Source organism: Rattus norvegicus, chromosome 8 (assembly GCF_021556685.1).
Source record: "Rattus norvegicus strain SHRSP/BbbUtx chromosome 8, alternate assembly SHRSP_T2T, whole genome shotgun sequence".
Classification (NCBI taxonomy): Eukaryota; Metazoa; Chordata; class Mammalia; order Rodentia; family Muridae; genus Rattus; species Rattus norvegicus.
The window spans coordinates 16,196,144-16,221,291 of record NC_141541.1 but is presented as its reverse complement, the minus strand read 5'-3'; the positions used below and the strand labels follow the sequence as shown (position 1 = coordinate 16,221,291).

The 25,148-nt window shown below is 38.8% G+C and overlaps 1 protein-coding gene across 2 annotated transcripts in view; it reads left to right on the top strand.

Annotated features, from left to right (window-relative positions):
• The window catches only part of LOC120094358 (uncharacterized), a 380,216-nt gene that overhangs the window by 161,282 nt on the left and 193,786 nt on the right, over positions 1-25,148 (top strand). The gene's annotated exons all lie outside the window — the stretch shown is intronic.

The window sequence follows — 25,148 nt, the reverse complement described above, 5'->3', positions numbered from 1 at the left end:
AATAAAACAATCTCATGCATCCTAACAGATTACCATGGACCAAGGCTGGTCATCAATAACAGCAATTATGACAGAAAGCCCACATATCCATGGAAGTTGAACAATGCTCTACTCAATGATAATTTGGTCAAGGAAGAAATAAAGAAATTAAAGACTTTTTAGAAGTTAATATAATTGAAGGCACAACATACCGAAACTTATGAGACAGAATGAATGCAGTGCTAAGAGGAAAACTCATAGCTCTGAGTCCTACAAAAAGAAACTGGAGAGAGCATACATTAGCAGCCTGACAGCACACCTAAAGCTCTAGAACAAAAAGAAGCAAATACACCCAAGGGGAGCAGATGGCAGGAAATAATCAAACTCCAGGCTGAAATCAACCAAGTGGAAACAAAAAGGACTATATAAAGAATCAACAAAACCAGAACCCATAACTCTTTGAGAAAATCAATAAGATAGAGAAACCCTTAGCCAGACTAACCAAAGGGCACAGAGACAGTATCCACATTAACAAAATCAAAAATGAAGAAAGGGAGACATAACAACAGAATATGAGGAAATTCTAAAAATCACCAGATCCTACTACAAAAGTCTATATTCAACAAAACTGGAAAATCTGGAGGAAATGAACAATTTTCCAGACACCATGTACCAAAGTTAAATCAGGATCAGATAAACCATCTAAACAATCCCATAACTCCTTGAGAAATAGAAGCAGTTATTAAGTCTCCCAACCAAAAAAAAATGAAAAAAATGAAAAGCCCAGGACAAGATGGGTTTAGTGCAGAATTCTATCAGACCTTCATAGAAGATCTCATACCAATACTTTCCAATCATTCCACAAAATAGAAACAGATGGAGCACCACCAAATTCCTTCTATGAAGCCACAACTACTCTTATACTGAAACTACACAAAAACCCAATAAAGATAATTTCAGACCAATTTCCCTTTTGAATATCAACACAAAGATATTCAAAATTCTCGCAAACCAAATCCAAGAACACATCAAAAGGATCATCCATCATAATCAAGTAGGCTTCATCCCAGGGTTGCAGGGATAGTTCAATATTTGGAAATTCATCAATGTAATCCACTATGTAAACAAATTCAAAGAAGAAAAAACATCACCATCTCATTAGATTCTGAGAAAGCATCTGACAAAATTCAACACTCATGGAATTCAAGCCCCAAATGTAAAAATGTTGAAGTCCTAGCCAGAGCAATCAGACAACAAATGGGGGTCAAAGGTATACAAATTGGAAAGGAAGAAGTCAAAATATCACTATTTGCAGATGATGTGATAGTATACTTAAGTGACCACAAAAGTTCCACCAGAGCTACTAAGCCTGATAAACAACTTCAGCATAGTGGCTAGGGATGAAATTAACTCAAACAAATCAATAGCCTTCCTCTACTCAAAGAACAAACAGACTGAGAAAGAAATTAGGGAAATGACACCCTTTACAATAGTCACAAATTAAATACCTTAGTGTGACTCTAACCAAGCACTTGTGTGTATGACAAGAACTTCAAGTTGTTGAAGAAAGAAATTGAAGAATGTCTCAGAAGATGGAAAGACCTTCCATGCACATGAATTGGCAGGATTAATATAGTAAAAATGGCCATTTTGCCAAAATCTATCTACAGATTCGGTGCAATCCCTATCAAAATCCCAACTCAATTCTACATAGAGTTAGAAAGAGCAATTTGGAAATTCATTTGGAATAACAAAAAACATAGGATAGCAAAAACTATCCTCAACAATAAAAGAACTAGGGGAATTGTTATCCCTGACCTCAAGCAGTATCACAGAGCAATAGTGATAAAAACTGTATGGTATTGGTACAGAGACAAGCAGGTAGATGAATGGAATAGAATTGAATACCCAGAAGTGAACCCCCACACCTATGCTCACTTGATCTTTGATGAAGGAGCTAAAACCATCCAGTGGAAACAAGATAGCATTTTCAACAAATGGTGCTGTTTCAGTTGGAGGTCAGCAAGTAGAAGAATGCAAATTGATCCATTCTTATGGCCCTGTAGAAAGCTTAAATCCAAGTGGATCTAGGACCTCCACATCAAACCAGATACACTCAAACTAATAGAAGAAAAAGTGGGGAAGAGTCTATATCTATCCTATGGGTACTGGGGAAAATTTCCCGAACAAACCACCAATGGCTTATGCTCTAAGATCAAGAATTAACAAATGGGACCTCATAAGACTGCAAAGTTTCTGTAAGGCAATGGACACTGTCATTAGGACAAAATGAGAACCAACAGATTGGGAAAAAAATCTTTACCAATCCTACATCTGATAGAGGGCTAATATGTAATATAATGAAAAGAATTCAAGAAGTTAGACTCCAAAGAGCCAAATACCCTATTAAAAATGGAGTAAACAAAGAATTCTCAGCTGAATTCAAATTCAAATGGCCAAGAAGTACCTAAGGAAATGCTCAATATCCTTAGTCATCAGGGAAATGTAAATTGAAACAACCCCAAGATTCTACCTCATACCAGTCAGAATCATTATGATAAAAACTCATGTAACAACAGATGCTGGTGATGATGTGGAGAAAGAGGAACACTCCTCCATTTTTGTTGGGATTGCAAGCTGGTCCAACCACTGTGGAAATCAGTCTGGAGGTTCCTCAGAAAATTGGACATTGTATTACTTGAAGCCCCAGCTATACCACTCCTGGGCATATCCTCAAATGATGCTCTGACATACAACAAAGACACATACTCCACTATGTTCATAGCAGCCTTATTTATAATAGCCAGAAGGTGGAAAGAACCCAGATGTCTTTCAAAAGAGAAATGAATACAGGAAATATTGTACATTTACTGAGGTATCATAAATCCTCATGAAATTCTTAGGTAAATGGATGGAACTAAGGATATCATCCTGAGTGAGCTAACCTAATCACAAAAACAAAAAAAAAACAAAAAACCAACCAACCAACAACAAACCCCACATGGTATGCACTCACTGGTAAGTGGATATTAGCTCAAATGCTCATATTACCCAAGATACAATCCACCGATCCCATGAAGCTCAAGGAGAAGGACGACCAAAGTGTGGTTGCTTCAGTACTTCTTAAAAAGGGGAACAAAAATATTCATAGAAGATATGGAGGTAAATTTTTAAATAGAGAATGAAAGAATGGCCATTCAGAGCTTGCCCCATCTGTGGATCCAGGCCATATATATACAGTCACCAAAAGTAGACAAAATTGATGAGCCAAGAAGTACATGCTGACAGGAGCCTGTTATAGCTGTCTCCTGAGAGGCTCTGCCAGAGCATGACAAATGCAGAGGCCAATGCTAGCAACAAACCATTGAACTGAGAACTGAGTCCCCGTTGGAGGAGTTAGAGAAAGGATTGAGGAGCCGAAGGGGCTTGCAACCCCATAAGAACAACAATGCCGGTTTTTAGTGGGATTCCCAAACTCCTGGATCCCTGCCCTCAGCAGCTCACTGCTCCCAAACCCTGTGGGAGAGAGCTCACTGTCCGGATAGGCGGGCACTCCTGAGACTGCAGAGTGGAAGAGACCACCAACACTGCTCACCCCTGCCCACATCCCTGGCCCAAGAGGAAACTGTATAAGGCCTCTGGGTTCCTGGAGATAAGTGGACAGGAGCAGCAGGTCCCCTGCGTCTGAGACACCACCAGAACCTGAAGGGACCGACCGGATAAACAGTTCTCTGCACCCAAATCCAGTGGGAGGGAGAGCTAAACCTTCAGAGAGGCAGACATGCCTGGGAAACCTGAAGAGACTACACTCTGCACACATTACTGATTCCAGAGGAAAACACAAAACACCATCTGGAACCCTGGTACACGAAGCTCCCGGAAAGGGCTGCCCAGATCTTCCTGGTTGCTGCCCCCACGGAGAGCTCAAGCAACACCCCACGAGCAAACTTGAGCCTCAGGACACACTCAGCGACCTGCCTAGTGAACTCAAGACACAGGCCCACAGAAACAGCTGAAGACCTGTAGATAGGAAAAACTACACGCCCGAAAGCAGAACACTCTGTCCCCATAACTGAAAGAAAACAGGAAAACAGGTCTACAGCACTCCTGACACACAGGCTTATAGGACAGTCTAGCCACTGTCAGAAATAGCAGAACAAAGTAACACTAGAGATGATCTGATGGCGAGAGGCAAGCTCAGGAACCCAAGCAACAGAAACCAAGACTACATGACACCATCGGAGCCCAATTCTCCCACCAAAGCAAACATGGAATATCCAAACACACCAGAAAAGCAAGATCTAGTTTCAAAATCATATTTGATCATGATGCTGGAGGACTTCAAGAAAGACGTGAAGAACTCCCTTAGAGAACAAGCAGAAGCCTACAGAGAGGAATCACAAAAATGCCTGAAAGAATTCCAGGAAAACATAATTAAACAAGTAGAAGCCCATAGAGAGGAGTCACAAAAATCCCTGAAAGAATTCCAGGAAAACACAATCAAACAGTTGAAGGAATTAAAAATGGAAATAGAAGCAATCAAGAAAGAACACATGGAAACAACCCTGGATATAGAAAACCAAAAGAAGAGACAAGGAGCTGTAGATACAAGCTTCACCAACAGAATACAGGAGATGGAAGAGAGAATCTCAGGAGCAGAAGATTCCATAGAAATCATTGACTCAACTGTCAAAGATAATGTAAAGCAGGAAAAGGTACTGGTCCAAAACATATAGGAAATCCAGGACTCAATGAGAAGATCCAACCTAAGGATAATAGGTATAGAAGAGAGTGAAGACTCCCAGCTCAAAGGACCAGTAAATATCTTCAACAAAATCATAGAAGAAAACTTCCCTAACGTAAAAAAAGAGATACCCATAGGCATACAAGAAGCCTACAGAACTCCAAATAGATTGGACCAGAAAAGACAAACCTCCCGACACGTAATAATCAAAACACCAAATGCACAAAATAAAGAATATTAAAAGCAGTAAGGGAAAAAGGTCAAGTAACATATAAAGGCAGACCTATCAGAATCACACCAGTCTTTTCGCCAGAGACTATGAAAGCCAGAAGATCCTGGACAGATGTCATACAGACCCTAAGAGAACACAAATGCCAGCCCAGGTTACTGTATCCTGCAAAACTCTCAATTAAAATAGATGGAAAAACCAAGATATTCCATGACAAAACAAAATTTACACAATATCTTTCTACAAATCCAGCACTACAAAGGATAATAAATGGTAAAGCCCAACATAAGGAGGCAAGCTATACCCTAGAAGAAGCAAGAAACTAATCGTCTTGGCAACAAAACAAAGAGAAGAAAAGCACACAAACATAAACTCACATCCAAATATGAATATAAAACGAAGCAATAATCACTATTCCTTAATATCTCTCAACATCAATGGCCTCAACTCCCCAATAAAAAGACATAGATTAACAAACTGGATACACAACGAGGACCCTGCATTCTGCTGCTTACAGGAAACACACCTCAGGGACAAAGACAGACACTACCTCAGAGTAGAAAACAACTTTCCAAGCAAATGGTTGAAAGAAGCAAGCTGGAGTAGCCATTCTAATATCAAATAAAATCAATTTTCAACTAAAAGTCATCAAAAAAGATAAGGAAGGACACTTCATATTCATCAAAGGAAAAATCCACCAAGATGAACTCTCAATCCTAAATATCTATGCCCCAAATACAAGGGCACCTACATACGTAATTGAAATCTTACTAAAGCTCAAAGCACACATTATACCTCACACAATAATAGTAGGAGATTTCAACACCCCACTCTCATCAATGGACAGATCATGGAAACAGAAATTAAACAGAAATGTAGACAGACTAAGAGAAGTCATGAACCAAATGGACTTAACAGATATTTATAGAACATTGTATCCTAAAGCAAAAGGATATACATTATTCTCAGCTCCTCATGGTACTTTCTCCAAAATTGACCATATAATTGGTCAAAAAACGGGCCTCAACAGGTACAGAAAGATAGAAATAATACCATGCATGCTATCAGACCACCACGGCCTAAAGCTGGTCTTCAATAACAATAAGGGAAGCACGCCCACATATACGTGGAAGTTGAACAATGCTCTATTCAACGATAACCTGGACAAGGAAGAAACAAAGAAATTAAAGACTTCTTAAAATTTAATGAAAGTGAAGTTACAACATACAAAAACTTATGGGACACAATGAAACTGTGCTAAGAGGAAAACTCATAGCTCTGAGTGCCTGAAGAAAGAAACAGGAAAGAGCATATGTCAGCAGCTTGACAGCACACCTAAAAGCTCTAGAACAAAAAAGAAGCAAATACACCCAGGAGGAGTAGAAGGCAGGAAATAATCAAAGTCAGAGCGGAAATCAACCAAATAGAAACAAAAAAGACCATAGAAAGAATCAACAGAACCAAAAGATTGTTCTTTGAGAAAATCAAGATACATAAACCCTTAGCCAGACTAACGAGAGGACACAGAGAGTGTATCCAAATTAACAAAATCAGAAATGAAAAGGGAGCCATAACTACAGATTCAGAGGAAATTAAAAAAATCATCAGATCTCACTATAAAAGCCTTTATTCAACAAAACTTGAAAATCTGCAGGAAATGGACAATTTCCTAGACAGATACCAGGTACCGAAGTTAAATCAGGAACAGATAAACCAGTTAAACAACCCCATAACTCCTAAGGAAATAGAAGCAGTCATTAAAGTTCTCCTAACCAAAAATAGCTCAGGTCCAGATGGGTTTAGTGCAGAATTCTATCAGACCTTCATAGAAGACCTCATACCAATACTATCCAAACTATTCCACAAAATTGAAATAGATGGAGCACTACCAGATTCCTTCTGTGAAGCCAACAATTACTCTTATACCTACACCACACAAAGACCCAACAAAGGAAGAGAACTTCAGACCAATTTCCCTTATGAATATCGACGCAAAAATACTCAATAAAATTCTGGCAAACCGAATCCAAGAGCAGATCAAAACAATCATCCACCATGATCAAGTAAGCTTCATCCCAGGCATGCAGGGATTGTTTAATATACGGAAAACCATCAACGTGATCCATTATATAAACAAACTGAAAGAACAGAACCACATGATCATTTCATTAGATGCTGAGAAAGCATTTGACAAAATTCGACACCCCTTCATGATAAAAGTCCTGGAAAGAATAGGAATTCAAGGCCCATACCTAAACATAGTAAAAGCCATATACAGCAAACCAGTTGCTAACATTAAACTAAATGGAGAGAAACTTCAAGCAATCCCACTAAAATCAGGCACTAAACAAGGCTGCCCACTCTCTCCCTACTTATTCAATATAGTTCTTGAAGTTTTAGCAAGAGCAATCAGACAACAAAAGGAGATCAAAGGGATACAGATCGGAAAAGAAGAGGTCAAAATATCACTATTTGCAGATGATAGTATATTTAAGTGATCCCAAAAGTTCCACCAGAGAACTACTAAAGCTGATAAACAACTTCAGCAAAGTGGTTGGGTATAAAATTAACTCAAATAAATCAGTAGCCTTCCTCTACACAAAAGAGAAACAAGCCGAGAAAGAAATTAGGGAAATGACGCCCTTCATAATAGACCCAAATAATATAAAGTACCTCGGTGTGACTTTAACCAAACAAGTAAAAGATTTGTACAATAAGAACTTCAAGACACTGAAGAAAGAAATTGAAGAAGACCTCAGAAGATGGAAAGATCTCCCATGCTCATGGATTGGCAGGATTAATATAGTAAAAATGGCCATTTTACCAAAAGCGATCTACAGATTCAATGCAATCCCCATCAAAATACCAATCCAATTCTTCAAAGAGTTAGACAGGACAATTTGCAAATTCATCTGGAATAACAAAAAACCCAGGAAAGCTAAAACTATCCTCAACAATAAAAGGACTTCAGGGGGAATCACTATCTCTGAACTCAAGCAATATTACAGACCAACAGTGATAAAAACTGCATGGTATTGGTACAGAGACAGACAAATAGAACAATGGAACAATGGAAAAGAATTGAAGACCCAGAAATGATCCCACACACCTATGGGCACCTGATTTTTGACAAAAGTGCCAAAACCATTCAATGGGAAAAAGATAGAATTTTCAGTAAATGGTGCTGGTTCAACTGGAGGTCAACATGCAGAAGAATGCAAATCGATCCATACTTATCACTCTGTAGAAAGCTTTAATCCAAGTGGATCTAGGACCTCCACATCAAACCAGATACACTCAAACTAATAGAAGAAAAACTAGGGCATCATCTCGACCACATGGGCACTGGAAAAAATTTCCTGAACAAAACACCAATGGCTTATGCTATAAGATGAAGAATCGACAAATGGGATCTCATAAAACTGCAAAGCTTCTGTAAGGCAAAGGATACTGTGGTTAGGACAAAACGGCAACCAACAGATTAGGAAAAGATCTTTACCAATCTTACAACTGATAGAGGCCTTATATCCAAAATATAGAAAGAAGTCAAAAGTTAGACCGCAGGGAAACAAATAACCCTATTAAAAAATGGGGTTCAGAGCTAAACAAAGAATTCACAGCTGAGGAATGCCGAATGGCTGAGAAACACCTAAAGAAATGTTCAACATCTTTAGTCATAAGGGAAATGCATATCAAAACAACCCTGAGATTTCACCTCACACCAGTGAGAATGGCTAAGATCAAAAACTCAGGGGACAACAGATGCTGGCGAGGATGTGGAGAAAGAGGAACACTCCTCCATTGTTGGTGGGATTGCATACTGGTACAACCATTCTGGAAATCAGTCTGGAGGATCCTCAGAAAATTGGACATTGAACTGCCTGAGGATCCAGCTATATCTCTCTTGGGCATATGCCCAAAAGATACCCCAACATATAAAAAAGACACGTGCTCCACTATGTTCATAGCAGCCTTATTTATAATAGCCAGAACCTGGAAAGAACCCAGATGCCCTTCAACAGAAGAATGGATACAGAAAATGTGGTACATCTACACAATGGAATATTACTCAGCTCTCAAAAACAATGACTTTATGTAATTCATAGACAAATGGTTGGAACTGGAAAGTATCATCCTGAGTAAGGTAACCCAATCACAGAAAAACATACATGGTATGCACTCATTGATAAGTGGCTATTAGCCCAAATGCTTGAATTACCCTTGATGCATAGAACACATGAAACTCAAGACGGATGATCAAAATGTGAATGCTTCACTCCTTTAAAAGGGTGAGCAAGAATACCCTTGGCAGGGAATAGAGAGGCAAAGATTAAAACAGAGACAGAAGGAACACCCATTCAGAGCCTGCCCCACATGTGACCCATACATATACAGCCACCCAATTATACAAGATGGATGAAGCAAAGAATTGCAGGCCGACAGGAGCCGGATGTAGATCTCTCCTGCGAGACACAGCCAGAATACAGCAAATACAGAGACGTATGCCAGCAGCAAACCACTGAACTGAGAATAGGACCCCCGTTGAAGGAATCAGAGAAAGAACTGGAAGAGCTTGAAGGGGCTCGAGACCCCTTATGAACAAGAATGCCAAGCAACCATAGCTTCCAGGGACTAAGCCACTACCCAAGTACTATATATGGACTGACCCTGGACTCTGACCTCATAGGTAGCATTGAATATCCTAGTAAGCTCATCAGTGTAAGGGGAAGTCCTGGGTCTTGCTAAGACTGAACTCCCAGTCAACGTGATTCTTGGGGGAAGGGCAGCAATGGGGGGAGGATGGGGAGGGGAACACCCAAAAAAATGGGGAGGGGGATGGGTTAGGGGGATGTTGGCCTGGAAACCGGGAAAGGGAATAACACTCGAAATGCAAATAAATATTCAAGTTAATAAAAAGAAGAAGAAAAAAAATGAAGCTCAGCAATGAAAGCATAAAAAAAAAAAAAAGAACAACAATGTCAACCAACCAGAGCTCCCAGGGACTAAACCACTACCCAAAGAGATGGACAGAACCATGGCTCCAGCTGCACATGTGGTAGAGGATGGCCTTGTTGGGCACCAATGGGAGGAGAAGCCCCTGGTCTTGCCAAGGTTGGACCCCACCTTGCCAGTGTAGGGGAATGTCAGGGCAGGTAGGCAGGAAGAGGGGTCATTGGAGTAGGGGAACACCCCTAGAGAAGAAGGGGGATCGGGAGAGGATAGCGAGCTTATGGATGGGAAACCAGGAAACAGAATATTATTTGAACTATAAATAAAAAATATCCAATAAAAATGCTGACATACTAGAGAGTGGGCTTCCTCTGCTTTTGGGTCAATCCATATTAGGGTAGGGTCTGAAACAAACTTCAGGAAGTTTTCACCTTGATCAACACGGAAGTAGGAATGAGAGGAGACTGAGAAAACGGAACCAGCAGTTATCACATGAAAGGCCAAAGGGTCAGAAGGAAAGTGCCATGTGGTCCTTTGCACGTCCCACTTGCTTTATAATTTTTCTTTCATATGTTCTAGACTACCTTCAAATTCCGTTTGAAGCTGAGGATGATCTTGACAACTTTTTGCCATATCCAGCTTAACACACTGTGCTGGGAATCTTTGCAATACAAGGGAAACATTCAGCCGGACCTTGCTTGCACTTTTATTCCTGGTACCAAGTGTCTCGACACCGTCTGCTCAAAGCCATTTATTGAACTAAGAATATATAAGGTCAATAGCAGTCATCTTGCAGTAGGTTTTGATGTAAACACAAGTGTTGTTTAAAAGGTAAGAATCAAAGTTTACCTCATGATTTTAATTATTCACCCTAAGCCCTAGGAAACAAACACTACATTCCTTTTCATTATCCAATCAAACGAATTTGGCTCTTATACTCTAATCCCCATCAAAGCGTCTCTCGTTGTTTTTACTGTAGGCAGGACTGACATATACATTTCTGGAATGAAGGAAAGTTGTTTTCAGTCTTTAGTGGTCATACAGCTGTGTGACATATGTGGCCTTATGATCACTGAGGCCCTCTTAATGCTATAAAATGCCACCTCAGCCTCCCTCTACCCTTTCTTTAGGGAAGGAAAGTTTTTTTTTTAAAGACTTTCTCTCACTGATTAGAATACCTTGTTAGAAAACTCCACGAATCTTTTAAGACTGGATTTACTTCAGCATTAACCGGAACTACACATGGACTTTTATAGATGTTGGCTCTTCATTGTTCCCTGGAAGTCTTTTCTTATGCTTCTATAGAGCATAATTTTTGTATTTAGTAAAATTTGAGCCCATCTTTCATGGACTTACCCTTGAGCCAGATTCTATATCAAGTTAAGTTTTTATCACTTAAAAAAGTCTTGACAATGAGTGCTAGGTGTGATAGCTCACATCTTTAATAACAGTAGTTGGGAGGAAAGACAGGAGCACTGTGAGTTCTAGACTAGCTAGGGTCACTCAGCATGTTCTAGCCCAATAAAAGCTACACAACTAAAAAATTAAAAACTCCATCTAAACCCAAACCCAAACTAAACAACTACAAAGTTTGATGGTGGGAATGGGACTCTCCCATCCCATGAGTTTAGTGAATTTTTATTTTAGATTCTATCACTAAGAGTTCCTAGAACAAGGGACTTACTTAAATTTTGAGCTTGCGGCCACTTATTGGAGATGGATAGGATCCAATACATCTCAGTCTTTAACTCTAAAGCAGAGATCAAGAAAATAAATAAAACAACTTCCTTACCACCCACATTTTTCTGAACTTTTATATTTTCTCCATTTGATGGCTTTTACAAATGTGGTTCGTGAGCCTTTGCACTCCATTCCTTAAGCAGCTGCTCTTATAGTTAAGCTAGTGTTCCTGATGATATATATCCCCCTCACCAGGATTTTGAAAGTCTTGCTATCAAGGATTAAGTAAATTGAGTGCCTTTGGGGAGATTTCCTGTTTGATCCTAGAATGGCTTGGGCTGAGAAAGTTAAGAAAAGTTAATTAAGAAGGAATTTCCTGCTACGACTCCTTTATCTCATTTTTATTAAATTTGTTAAATTTATTTGACCCTTGCTTTATCTTGGGATTTATTCCTTTCCTTGCTGGAGTCTGGCATGAACTATCTTGCTGTGATTCTTCTGCCAAAGGAGGTAGAGCACGTCGTCTTTCCGTCCTCTCCTCTCTTACTTTGAGAGATTGGTTCATTTGGTGTGCTGCTGGCAGACTCTTCTGCATTTTGTGCTACAGTTACATTCTTGCTCACATTTCCAAGAGAGATTCTAGAAAGTTGAATTTTTCAAGGAATCGCATCTTCTGTCTTAGCTGTCTTTAGTTTATCCATATCTATTAAGTTTGTCTTAATTTTTGTAGTCTTAATTTAGGGTTCTCTTTATGAGAGGTAGCTTTCTTTAATACATAGTGTCATTGTCTAAAGTACCTGGCTTCTGTACATGGGATATGACCTTGTCCTTTTTGTTTATGTCCTCTTATGATTCACACTGTGTGTGTGTGTGTGTGTGTGTGTGTGTGCGTGTGCTGTACATGTGTTATTTCCTTTTGTTATCTTTTAATTTTATCTTTGTTAAACAGACTTTCATTGTTATGTTCAATAATTAGGAGGCCATTAGCATGAGACTTTTTCCAACTTAAGTTTCTAAATAACAAAAAAAGTCACAACTTGACATAATTGACAAACAAGCTTGAACCTAACATAAGAGTACATTTTTTATATTGTACATCCAGCATTTGGCAAATCATGAACAACTGAGCTTAGCCAATCACAGGCAGCCTGAGATGATCAGACCATGCTCCAGTGAGAAAATCTGACCAACCCAGCAGGTATTTGGTTCTGAGGTATGGGGTAATTGCATATTTTCTCTGTAACAATATTTTCTCTATCTGATGTTGAGTGGAAGGATAAACCTCTATGTGTTTGGGATTATTCTTTTCAATGACATTTTTGCTTAAATAAACACTGTTACATTTCTTTATCTATGTTTGCTGTTTTCTCTTTTACTTAATTTAATTTAATTGCATCCATTACTAGTCACTGTTTCTTCCCTCCACTAACCTCTGCCAAGTCCCCCTTCTCCCTTCCCTCTCAAGTTCCCTACTCACTTCTCAATTGATGGTCTTCTTTTCTCTATAATTTGTTTCTTTTAAATCTCTTTAAATATTAATGTTTTATTATCCTTGTTACACAAATATATAGATGCAATCTTCTGAGTCTAATTTTGTGGTGATGTGCCTATGATTTCAGGACTGACTGCTCACATGGTATTAGATAACAAATTAGGAGGTTCAGTCCTTGAAGAGGTTAATTCTTCCTCTCTCAGCAGTCAGTAGTTGCCTGTAGTTCTTTGAGGGACTCTGTCAAAATTTTTCTGCCTTCTTCATTAGTGCATCTATTGTTATTGTTATTGTTTGGGTTTCATTTAGGTGGCCTTCTCTGTTGGGTTCATCCCCCACCCCTGTGGGATGAATTGCTCTGCTAGCTTGCTGCCCAAGACTGTAGCACACAATGTAGCAGCTGTGGTTAAAATGGCTAAACAACAAAGTCCTGAGTCATTTCCACATTCCTGTTTTTGTCCTGTGAATGTAAACTTGTTTTTCTACTGTGCTTCCGGGGTTTTTCCACCCTGTGGACTTGGTGTATATATTCTGTGAACCTCAGTAAAGCTTTGGCATTCTTGTAGTATGAATGACCCGAGTCTGTGTCTTCTCTTAAATCCCCCCAGGCCTACACCTAGTTCTCAATACCCTGACAGTGCAGGCATAGTCACCTCTCTAGGAGACAATCTCAAAAACAGGGTTTCTGTCTTTTATAATCTTTCTGCTCCCTCTTCCAAGATGTTCCCTGTTCCTTAGGTTCAGTGTTTGTAATATAGTTGTATCCATTGGGATTGGCTTTCCCCAATTCATTGATCTTTGCATTACGTCAAATTCTGATGGTTTTCTCCAATGGTGTTGGCTGGCTATAAAAATAACCTTTCTTCTTTTTATTCCAATGAGAGGGTAGTATCTCTATGTACCTGTGGGTTTAAAGATAAATTTTAGAATGCAGTTTGAAATTGTGATGACCTAGTAAACTATCAGTAGGAGGTTCTTTTCTAAGATCTACAACTTCTTTATCACTGCATAGTTGGGTATGGTTTCAGTACTAGGTATAATTTCATTTCCTTCTTGTTGAGCAGGCCTTAAGTCCAATTGGACTTAAGCTCTGGTTACCACCAGGATATGAATGCCACTGTCACATTGTGAAGATATATTGCTATTCTGGTCACTCTTGAAGTTTATAGTCATTGCAGCTGGAAAGGAATGTTAACTTATTCACTACCTTGGAAGCTTGCATGTTAATTATAGCAATATGGAAACTAAACAGTAAGATAGAGACTTTCAGAGTTGATCCAGTGTGAAGCATCAAAGTCTCATATCCTAAATGTGTGCTGTCTTCAATAGTAGGGACTTATATCCTTTCTATGGGAGGCAACTGTGGGCAAGATCATACTTGGACTATCCTGGCCAACAACTCACGAACACACTAATGAGTATATTAACTACTAACTAATTTAGACACAACTAAATGCACTGATATAAGGACTACTAAGTAGTTCTTGAATTTACTATGATTAAATACTCTGACAAAAGCAGTTTAAGGAAATTAAGTGGGAAAGAAGGGTTTATTTAGTTTGTAGTTCCAGTATATGGTTCGTTATGGTAGGAGAGACATGATTGTGGAAGCTTGAGGCAGCTGATCATATTTTATCTAAGTCCTGAATGGAGAGCGATGAACCATGGTGCTTAATTATTCTTTCTTTATATTTATAGCAGTTATAACATGTCTTCCCCATTGCCTGTTAACCTAATGTAAAAAGTCCCCCACAGACATCTAAGAAATGTTTATGCAAGTTGATTTATTTATTTATTTATTTATTTATTTATTTTTACATTCCAGATTTTATTCCCCTCCTTCTTCACCATCCAAGGGTTCCACATCTAATACCTTCTCCCTGCCTCCCACACTCCCTCCACAGACCTCTCTTCCCCACCCCTGTCTCCACAAGGATGTCCCTACCCCACACACCCCACCAGACCTCTAAACTTCCTAGGGCCTCCAGTCTCTTGAGGGTAAGGTGCATCTTCTCTGACTGAACCCAGACCCAACAGTCCTCTACTGTGTATATGTTGGAGGCTTCATCTCAGCTGGTGTGTGCTGCCTGGCTGGTGATCCAGTGTCTGAGAGGGGGTCCAGGTTAGTTGAGACTGCTGGTCCTCTTACAGGGTTCCCCTCCTCCTCAGCTTCATCCAGCTTTTCCCTAATTCAACCAGAGAGGTCAGCAGCTTCTGTTCATTGGTTGGGTGCACGTATCTGCATCTGACTCTTTCAGCTGCTTATTTGGTGTATTGGAGAGCAGTCACAATAGGTCCCTTTTTGTGAACGCCCCATAGCTTCAGTAATGGTTTTAGGTCTTGGGGCCTCCCATTGAACTGGAATTCACTTTGGGTCTGTTGCTGGACCTTCTTTGCAAGCTGATTGTAAATGGTATCAGGTTGACAAATTAACCATAGTGGTTATGGAATTGGTCCAGTTCTATTAGTTTAAATTGATACTACTTAATATCAGCATATGTTTCAGAAAAGTAATTACACCTCAAGATTCACAATAATTTTCTTTAATGAACTAGATAACCACACAGAGATGCACCTGACTCATGACTTAAAGAAACTTTCCCCAAGCTGCCTACTTAAATTTGCACAGGATTGGAAAACATTTAGTTTACACATATTTTGTCTTCCCAAAGTCCTTTACTTTGTTTCAGTTTACCTTGGCCAGAGTCCAGCTAGATAGTGCATGGTATATCAGACCCATCAGATCTGAAAAAATGAATAGAGATATTCATTTTTCTTCTTTGTGGAAGGTTCTACTAAACCAGGCTTTAACAATGATCAGCTAGCAACACAAATACATTTGTTAAACTGATCCTAAAGCTTTTCTCTGTCAGCAACTTTGTCTCAATTATGAACATGATTCCATGGGGGAAAGCTTATTCCACGAAGCTCATCTATTTTATTTAAAGATACTTGTAATCATTGTTATTTTCAAAGCTTGAATGACCCTTCTATCACAGGCAGCCCCTGGGTCATGGGGGCTTGCTGTTGCCATCATATAGATATCCCTTCTTTCATCTCTTAATACTTGGTAAACATGATTATATCTGTGCAAGTATTTTGCAGTATTCTCCTCATATCCAGTCCACCAAGGACAGGATCAGCTGCTAAGTAAGATAGGAATATTAAGCATAAAGTGTGGGCAGTGAATATTTGAACAGCAAAAGAACATAAACTACCAACTTAAACATCCTAATTTCATTTGTGATACATAGATATTAATCAGAAGCACATTTAATGTAGAGTGATAAGATGGCTTCACAGCTGAGGTAACTTTGTCAAGAATGCAATAGTCTCCATGGAATAGTCCTAGGAAGCCTTGTGCAGGGCTTGACTGCTGCAGGTGTGAGATGTGCAGGTGGAATTCTGTAGAAAGCATTCTGGGGAATGGCAGGCAGCTGTTTCTTTAGAGAAGTTAAACAAAAACTGACTTCCAAGTCCTCTGTCAGCATCTTGTCTTCACCATTAATCTGTTTGTCCCCCTCCCCCAGAGCATATAACTTATATATGCTTATAACTTACAGCTGTTCCAAACAAGGAGACCTAGAAGTATGTCATCAACATCTTCTGTTGTCAGAGTGCATTTTCCTCGAAACCCTGTAGAGCGTGCCATGCCTCATCTGGTACTTTCCAAGCAAAGAGTGCTCAACATTTCAGGTAGCATTGCCAGCCTGACCCCAGATGGCTTCATTCTTGCTTGTCCCCAGCCTGTATTGCCTGCGTTGTGTGTATTTGTGTGTGTTTTTCCAGGAACAATATTGATAACAGATAAGGGGGCTGTGTGACTTGTCATGGATCCAGGTTTGCTTTGCCACGCAATGAGCTGTTGGGCAGACTGTACAAGAAGAGACAGAGCATCCATGGGTTTTTACCACTCATTTCCTTTCCATCTGGCAAATTTGGCAGGACATAGCCCCTGGTTCTCAGACACACCTCCCTCCTTTCTTTGGATAAATATATTTTGTTGCCAAAATTTCCTGAATCAACCTTGAGCTTTAGTTAAATGTAGACAGGTTTTCATTTTCCTTGGGCTGGGCATTCAAGAAACTGATATTGCTCTCCAGTTTCTACTGTGACAGGAGAAGCTGGATCTATGATCTTCAGGTAATTTAGCAAGCCCTGCATTTCAATTGCTGCAGCAGTCTGAGTCACAGGGTCCTAAGCATGGTATTCTAATAGCCTGGCCTTGAACAAAAATTGCAGTTATATCACCTGAAAAGATAAGCACGTCCAAGAGTCAGTTGCCTTTTAAAATCCTATGCCTGTGGACTATGTTCCCATCTCTAGATCATTTCCCTGACTTCATTGTTTATGTTTTCAAAGTTTAAGATCACAGCTTTTTATGTTAAAGTAGTATCATAAAATAAACTCGCTGAGTTTATATTCATATTTAGAACATTGCAGTGTCTGCATACCCTTTTCCTTGATGCCAAGCACCCCCTCCTTCTCTTCTTTGTCCTTCACTTCTTATTCCTTCTCCTCATCATCCTACAGCAAGAAATGTTCTCTCTTAGAAAATTAAAGCTTGAGAAACAGGACTTAAAAACAATCCTCTGTAGTATGCTTTTGTATTTTCCTTCTGGAAAACCTTATTTAAATTGTTCTTAGTGTTGTTTGTCCTATAGTCAAAGTGCTTGCTAACATTATTTGTCTGTCTGCTTTATGTTTTCCAACAGGATTTGGGCTACTAATTTTGAAGAACTGATAGATTCAACCCTTTAAATTTTGATTAGTAAGTAGATAATGACACAGAAATTGGTGAGAACATTTCCATTAGTCTTGAGTGAGATCTAATGGGAGGCAAGTAAATTCCTCACAATATTTGAGAAAAAATGCAGGAATATAATTTATTCTTTTCTAAATTAACTTGGATTTAGCTCTCAAGTCCCACTTGCATAGGTGGTAATAAAGAAATTTCATTTTATTCTTTCAATTACTTTCTTATGTCTTGTTTCATAGACATATGGAATTTGGGAGTAGTTAATGGAGAATTTGTAAAACAAATTAGTTCTTGGTGGGATTTATTGGTATCTTGTTCTGCCTTGTGTCAGAGGTTACCATCTGAGGTCGAGTCTTAGTCATTATTAAGGTACTGATTCCTGGGTGCCATTAAGGCAGTTCTTAAAATGATCCTGAAAGTGGACTTGTATCAGTTTGTGTTGGTTCTTCAAACTTAGAACTTAATTGTCAGCAGCAGATCTGGTGCCTGCATTAGCTACCTAAATATAAAAAAGGTGTAGGTGTCAACTGTTCACTAGAACATTTAGCTTTCCCAAACTTATCCACTTCATGGTCTTCTGAGCTCCTAGAATTGGGTTCTTTCTTTGTCCGCCATGAAGGAGCTTAGTAAGAAGGCAAACTATCGGGTTAAGTTACAATTACACAGCAAGTCACTGTAATTCACCGTAGACACAGGCTCTGCATCTGTCAAGTACAGGGACTAGTTTAGATGAAATTTATTTTGGTTCTATAGAAAATTATTAAGACAGGAAATCCCTGACTGAGATGAGATTGAATGAGCTGTTAAAAATATCTTCCTTAGAGAGTTCCAGGCAAATTGGGAACTAAGTTGGGAATGGTTTTTCCCAAGAAGACAACTAAATTCTTGTTTTATTGTATCATTTAGATTTCACTGTTAGTTTTACACTGCAATACAAGTATTAGTGGTGCATGAGTTGTTGTGGGGCTTCAGCACAGTATGACTTCTTCCTGACATCTATTGGATCAGATAGTAGGATATCCATAAAAGAGCTCCAACTAGTCCCATCATTGCTCCCTAGAATGACAAAACACCTGCCCCTCCTCAAACAGCAGTGATGATCAGCGGGTACACAGCCCCATTAAGCAGATCCCATGCAGAACTCTGCTCTGCTAATTTGTGGAAGAGAAAATGCACCTCAGTATTTTCTGAATGAGTCTGTCAGCTCATTTCCACACATGACTCTATTATGAGAAATTAATGGACAATGAAAGAAAACCAGAAGGTTTCCATTTTTTCTTAAATTGATTCAGAGCTAAGAATTCACTCCCTTCTGTAATTTTCTCTTAAGAGCCAGGTAGGTTCTGCCATACTGAAATCCTTTAGAGCTTTGCTTGAATCAGCGATACAAAAATCAGGCTTCCTGCAAGCTTTCCCACTGCCTGGAAGCATCAACTCTTGGCGAAGTGGCTTTTAGAGTTTTGCTTGCATTCGTTACATCACAAATAAAAATTAATCTCCCACATTTCTGGAATACTATGCTATAATGTAAGGGAGTCAGGACTTGTCTTTCTAAATGGCATTTTGCATTATCATACTGGATATAGGGTAGGGTATAAATGTGATTGTGGAGACCATTAATGAGTTAACAAAGCTCACTGACTTTGGTTAGCTTTATGACAGCATAAGAATCTCTGTACTCTAGAGGACAATACTTTGGATGTTTTTCAGTTACACATCCATGACTGTGTGCTTTCTCTAGCAAGGTACAACTTAATGTCTCTTAGGATCCCTCCAACAATGAACGAGGGTTCTCATCTTCCTATGTTCATGCCAGAATTTTTTGTCAGTTGTTTTCTTGGTCTTAGCCATTCTGATTGGGGTTTGATGAAGTCTTAAGGTAGTTAATTGCAAGACTCTACACACTCCAGACACAAGGCTTGAAGGAATCTGGCTAGAATTGACCTTGAAGCTCCCTCACTAGTTCCTTGAGCTGCTTAATAACTTATCAGACACACACACACACACACACACACACACACACACACGCGCGCGCGCGCGCGCGCGCGCGCACGCACATACACACGCACACATGCACACACTTATAATTTATACACAAACATACAAAGAAGTCATGGATTTTGGAGGGAGTAGAGAGCAGAGAATGAGGCGTAGAAATTATATATATGAGACTAGTTTAGATGAAATCTCAATTATCATGAAAATAGAGTTAACGTTTGTTTAGTCTGAACTTCCAGTGCTCACAGAGTTCATTAAGTTGTGAACTGGACTTCTCTGTTCCCCACTAGCTGTTGGCACTGTTCACTAAAACACTCTTTCTATTACTCTTCTTTCTGGATGCTTTTGACTCCTGTGCTGTCTAAACAACTTCAATGAGATGCAAAGAGAGAAACAACAAAAGAAATTTACAAAATTGAAGGCAGATGCACTCATAGATCCAACTGGTCTGCCTAGGGAGGGATGGGACCATAGACAGAGCTGGGTTTCTGTTCTTTTTCTAATACTGACTGTTCTTGTCTCAGTCAGCCTCTCTGCTTTCTGCTTGGTGGGCTTAGGATAGTTCCCTACAGATTAATTCTTTGGCTAGATCTAATTTAAACAATTAGTTCTTTTCTCTTTTTAAGGTCATCTCTGGGATTCTTGTATGATTTCTTAACAAGCCTATCTGCCTTCTACTTGATAACAACCATGTTTTAGCTTGAACAAAGAAGCAACAAGTCACTCTCACTTTGCTGCCTCCCTGATCCACTCACCTGTTTTTTTCATTCAGTAACTGCTCAAATTTCCCTGTCCCCACGTGTGTGTGTGTGTGTGTGTGTGTGTGTGTGTGTGTGTGTGTGTGTCTGAGCGTTTAGACCTACTTTGGTGTATGGCTAACTATTCTGAATTTTAAGTATAGAAAGCCAACAGCACCATTTGTTATTTAGATCTTAGAATCGTGTTCTTCTGAAACAAGTAAATAATGCATTGACAGGTTGTAGGAGTTGCGAGTAAAGATGTATTAAGGTGGTTGTAGATGTACTCACAATGCTATAAGTGGTCCATCCTCGGTGGTGGGAGGGAGATGGATTCATTGTTCTGTTTCTTCAATCAATTACTACTTCTTGATATCTCTGTCATTGTCCAGTAATTGCATCAGGTTAAGAATTCATCTATAGAAGGTGTCACAGATTTATCATTCAATACCTTATGAAAATCCAAAATTCTGAATGTTACTTGGATGACGAACCAATCCTTTTGTACATGAACTAACGTGGAAACTACTCCATATCTAAACCATAAATGTCCATTTAGTTGCTATTGTATTTTTTCCTTGCAGGTGACAGTCTAACCCAGACTTTTCAATATTAGTAGGAAGAAATATATTTATATTCTTGGCAACTTAGAGTGGAGTGATATATGGAAACATTGATTTGTTATGTTTAGTTCAGGATTAGCTGACCTAAACTTTGTTATATACTTTGGGGATTTTCTATCCCTGTATATGAAAATTCTTTGCCTCTTTGTGTTAACAAAGTAAGTAACAGATTAAAATACCCAATTAATCATTGTCATACTTTAGCATTTAGATTTATAGATCAGGGTTCTGAAATATGAAGTTTCCAAATTTTAATATCTGTTAGAAAAATTTTTAAGTTTTTTTGGTAGAGTTGAATAATTTGAAATAAGCATGAAAAAGAAACTTTACAGCTCTTTTCTTCCTAAGGCCAGTATTTTCTGACTTCTTTGGATCTGATTACTGCAAAGTTAGGAGGATTTGTAAAATTCAGGTTTTCACTCTTAGTCTGTAATGGTGAAAGGAGATGGAAGATGATGGTATCTATGTCATGTTCTAAAACACAGACCTAAGCAGAGGGAAGGCGTGTCTCCTGAGGGATCCTTCTTTTTTTTTTTTTTTTTTTTTTGGAGCTGGGGACTGAACCCAGGGCCTTGCGCTTGCTAGGCAAGCACTCTACCACTGAGCTAAATCCCCAACCCTCTGAGGGATCCTTCTTAAAGCTGTCATGTAGATGCTGTTATCCTTCTCATGGGAAAGCCATATGGACTAGAATCTGCTCTGGCATGAAGAGGTGGATTTGCCATGCATTCATGGAAGAGCCTTAGCAGAAGGTTAAGAAAAGGTTTGCTGAAGTCCAGGACTATGGCAAGACACTAAAGACTTCTTGGTAAAGATTGAATCCTGTAAGGTTTTTGGCTTTAGTTGTAACAAATGTCATAATCGGAACTCAAGTGGACTGATGGGATATGATGATTAAAGTAATTCTCTCTCTCTCTCTCTCTCTCTCTCTCTCTCTCTCTCTCTCTCTCTCTCTTTCTGAGGAGGCAAGGCTTCTCTGTGTAGTCCTGGCTATTTTGGAACTCACTTCACTGAGTAGACTGGCCTTGAATTCAGAGATCAAACTGTCTCTGCCTCCCAATTGCTGGGATTAAAGGTGTGTTCCACCATGTCTGGCTAAAAACTTATAATATGGAAAAATTAAGTTGGAAAAAAGTAGTCAATGGAAACTTAATATCTACGGTAATTCTTTATTGCCTCATAATCCCTGCAGTCACAAGAAAGCATAGATAAATCTCTCAGTCTGGCCGCAGATTTCTTTACAGAGCATTTGTTACCTGAGAACAGCCCATTTTGTTTTGATGATTCCAGACTATTTTGTAGTTTCTCATTGCTTTTGCTATATGACTAGTACTTCTGCATGGATTGTATGCTTGCAAAGGAATTACCTATTCTTGACTAATCAACATGGGCTACTGTTGTTTTCATTTTGTATTTCCATTTGAGAGTCATTTCTCCCATTCTCTATCTGTCTTTTCAATCATATTTTCATCTTTCTATCCATCTACCATCACTTAACTATTCATTCCTTCATCTATCTATCTATCTATCTATCTATCTATCTATCTATCTATCTATCATCTATCATTCCCCCCTCCCTGATACTTCAATTGAACCAAGGACCTTGTGTCTGCCATGCAGGTGCTCTACCAATTTTAACTATACCCACAATGCCTATTTTTCTCTAAGATGTGATTCATTGTGAACACTGAATGTTTGTCTGGCTCATTATTTTCTTTTGTTCTCTCTCTGGGTCATTATTTTTCTTGAAATACTTGTTTTATGTTGTTTTGGGGGATGGAGCATAAGATTCTTTGAAGAAATGCCTGGTTTTTGTTGTTGTTTGTTTTTCTGTCTGTGGTAATTCTGATTAATTCAGGGAAGAAGTGATAGCATTTGATATTGAGCCAAAGGGGGAGGGAACAGCACATTGTAGTTATTCTTTAATCCACAGTGATACTTGTCTTTGATATCTATCGATTTGACTTTGTTCCAATTTATTCTGTATCAAAAATGTGAGGAGAGGATAGCGTATAGTTTAACAATGGCAGAGCTTCGGTTGGATATTATATTGTTTGAGGTTGTATGTTGTTTCTCATGTTGTTCATTTTTCTTCTGTTATTGAGAAGAAATACCCAAGAAAAGCAACCAAGTGAATCAGAAATTTAATTTGCTTCACTGTTTCTGGGTTTTGGTCATGGTAGCTGGCTCAATAGCTGTGGGTACATCATTAAGTATGGCACCTTGGTGGCTGCAGAATGTGGTAGAACAACAAAACATGACTTACACCAGCCATGAAGCAAAGTACTGTCATGAGAACTTGATCCAAATGATAGATGACAGACAGACAGATAGATAGATGAATAGGTAGGTGATGGATAGATAGATGATAGATACATAGATAGATAGATGAAGATATCATTGAAAAGACAGATAGAGAATAGGAGAATGGCTGTGCCATGACAGTACACTCAATGAGTACTCTCAGACTTTATATCACATGTCAGGGCAGAGATCCAGCTACCCTTAAAAACGGGCTCCCATTGACCTACTTCCTCTGTCTGATCCTCACTTCCGAAGGGCTCCATCTCTGCTCAATACTGGGACTTCATCAATAAATGATAAAGTCAAAGTTCTCATCTTTAATCAACCTCTGAGCACAACTTGCAATTAGAGTGCAATCCTTCAATGTATGCGCTGTCTTAGAGGAAGCATCATGTCTAAACCCTGACACTACCATTTAACTGTCATTTTCTTCTTGTGAGTCATAACATAATAGAGTACAATAAAATGTTCTATGCTAGTGAGAAAAATGTACATATATGCTTAGGAATTTACAGCGGACCATTGCGAGAAACATTAGTTATCCATGTTCAACAATGCTTATCTGGAGAATCTAACTAACTCAATTTCATATGTATATTGGGATTGTCTAATAATCCCATGTGTTCTTCAAGAATAGACCTTAAGAGTAGTCAATGATATTATATTATACCTTTAGATCAGCATCCATGCAATCAGATCAAAAATAACTATGAAATATCCCTTACTATCTATTCTGGGGCCTCAGTATAGGAATAAAAACGAAGACTTTCTAGTGGTCATCTCATTTGCTGCATAATTGAAAGTCTCTAGTACAGGAAAAGAGCTGAGCATACTTTTAATCAAATCACTTAGGGGTGAAGAGACAGGAGGGTCTTTATGAGTTTGGGGCTACCCTGGTCTAAATAGTGAATTCTAGAAGGATATATATATATATCCTTCTATATATATGTATATATATGTATATATATGTATATATATATATATATATATTTAAAAATGAAAATATTTTTGCTATGAAAGTAGGGGAGAGAGAGAGAGAGAGAGAGAGAGAGAGAGAGAGAGAGAGAGAGAGAGGAAGAGAGAGATTGATAAATACTGAAAAGTGGAGTCATAAGGAGCTCCCACATGGTCCTACATGTTTGTACTTCATGTTTGGGCTTGCCTGAGGCCAGTTACACCCCTCTGCCTTAGATAAGCAATGATATACAATTTTGTTTTCATGCAGTAGCTTGAGCTGGGCATGAGTACCTTGAGCTTGATCCTTTGCCACTGGATGAGTATTAATGAACATAGAAATTTAAAATGAAGAACCTTGTACCCTGTGGTCAGAGTGTCTAGGGCCATTTTGTTGTGTTTTCTGTTTATAACTGGTATGTGGGAAGAAGTGTAGCAATAAAGAAATAAAATCTAAACTTTGCCTTAAGAATTTATTGTAAACTTGTTGAAAACTATTTATGTCCAGGAAAACTTATACAGCAGGAAAACGCTGTAGAAAAGTATTTTTGATACTCAATTTAGATGTCCAAGAAAAACTAGCACTGAGGAAAATCTATGAAAGAAAAAAATGTAGAGATATAGGAAAATTAAAGTTGTTGGTTAGCAGCAGTATTGAAAGGAACAATCAGATTTTGGAGAGACCCAGTAGGGTCTATCTAA